Source organism: Garra rufa, chromosome 15 (genome assembly GCF_049309525.1).
Source record: "Garra rufa chromosome 15, GarRuf1.0, whole genome shotgun sequence".
NCBI classification, from domain to species: Eukaryota; Metazoa; Chordata; class Actinopteri; order Cypriniformes; family Cyprinidae; genus Garra; species Garra rufa.
This window is the reverse complement of record NC_133375.1, coordinates 37,785,108-37,787,057: the sequence shown is the minus strand read 5'-3', so window position 1 is coordinate 37,787,057 and position 1,950 is coordinate 37,785,108. Positions and strand designations below refer to the sequence as shown.

The following is a 1,950-nucleotide window of genomic DNA, read 5'->3' as shown; positions in this document are numbered from 1 at the left end:
CGTTTGATGCACAATGAAGCTCCTTTTACACGTCTTTTCACTGGTTGTAATGTTAACTTCACGTAAGTGCAATGTTTTCTTTCATGATTATGTGAACGGGGAGTAAATCTTATATTAACAATTATAAACTATTGTCATATGTTTATACAGGGAAATGTCAGGAATCAGGAGATTGGATTGATGAAATGTTTCCAGTTATCCTAAATGAATGGCTTTCTGAGGATGTGGGTGCATGTCTTCTCTTAACCCTAGAATAGAACAAATGATTTTACATTTATAATCTTTTTGTGTGCCTTTGCCTGACAGGATATTCAAGACATTGGAGACATCATTAGAGATTACGAAAGTATGAACAAATTTTGTTTAACTGTATTAGAGGTGCTTGAAATACAATAAATGTTTATCATGTTTAAAGTGATTCTTGCTAGTTGTATATATTATATTTTAGTAATCCAATGGCTAGGATTAATGTAACAGTAACACTGCTTCATCTGGTTGCCTTTTGATAGAACTTGATTATTAAAGTATGTTTTGTACGTTATGTCGCTATTTTTAATATACAGTAGGACTGATGAAGAATGTATAAAGATGTGAGCAGCCATTATTTAAATATCCAATGGCAACACACATTATGCATTGATAAAGACGCCCTATATTGTACTATTTTAGCTGCAGAAATTTGAACATTCAATCACCAGCATGTTAATGTGTTCCAGTTCCAAATGTCCCAGAGCCCAACATCACAGTGTACCAACAGATGGAGGACAGAGAGAATGCGATCGTGCTGTGCAAGTTTGCTGAAGTGTTTGGAATGACATTCATGAGGCAGTCTTTCGATCTGTCTGTGGAGAGTGAACTGAACTACACCGTGGAACTACTGGAATGCTCTTCTTCAGATTCTTCAGAAATACGTGTGTTTATGGTCACAGTGAGTTCACCTGCTTCCTTCACCTGTGTGCATGAGTTTGATCTAAATGCTAGGAACCTGCACAGCCAGACCTACAATTACAGCGGGCCAGGTAAACATTTTCCTATTTTAAAAATGTTTATCTCTGTCTCTCTCTCTCTACCTCTTTCACCCTTGTGTGTTGATGTTTAGGATGCATAATTAGCCATTTAAAAATATTAAATTTTGATTGTCATTTTATTTTTTTTTGCAATCTTGGATCATCATGGAGGAGTATCTTTATTCTACACCTGCTTTTCCTCCTTCATTGCTGTTGGTCTCTTCATCATGACTGCAGCAGTGATTATAACCAGTATCAGGTGCAAAACTAAAGGTGTGTGTTTACTAGTTACTCACTTACTTATAGCAGCAGTGAATATTTATGAAAGGTCTGATCAAAACCTAAAACTGAAAATGAATACACAGAAAATGCTTCTTTAATTACTGGCTGAATCATCCCTTACTCTTGCTGCTAAAGAAGCTCAAAAGACATGCAGACTTTGGTTTTCCGGAGCTGTAAAGTCAATGAACTAAGTTTCTCTTCCTCAATCTTATTGCTGATGACTGTTTTGGCACTTTACACAGCAGCCGCTCAATATATATATATATATATATATATATATATATAATATATATATATATATATATATATATATATATATATATATATATAGAGAGAGAGAGAGAGAGAGAGAGAGAGAGAGAGAGAGAGAGAGAGAGAGAGAGAGAGAGAGAAAGAGAGAGAGAGATAATAGAATATAAAATATAGTTTTGTGTGTGTGCATGTGTCTACTTTAAAATCTCACTCCAATTATTAATGTAAAATACATTTTACTTGTAGCATTTACATGTATACATCTACTGATCATATTTGTCCTTAAAGTGATGATAATCTGATTTGGTTTGGTGTGTTCTGAATTATGAGTTTGGGTTCAGGATTAGATCAGGCTTGATCTTCAGTAGTTTAATAGCACACAGAAACTAACACTGAACTGTACACTTTT

General features: G+C 34.5%; 1 long non-coding RNA gene across 1 annotated transcript; it reads left to right on the top strand.

Moving 5' to 3' along the window:
• Nucleotides 1-314: 314 nt before the first annotated feature.
• On the top strand, nucleotides 315-1,280 carry LOC141286608 (uncharacterized). The gene is made up of 3 exons (XR_012339307.1): nucleotides 315-346; nucleotides 717-1,019; nucleotides 1,179-1,280. It is a non-coding gene; the product is annotated as an uncharacterized lncRNA (long non-coding RNA).
• The last annotated feature ends 670 nt before the right edge of the window (nucleotides 1,281-1,950 follow it).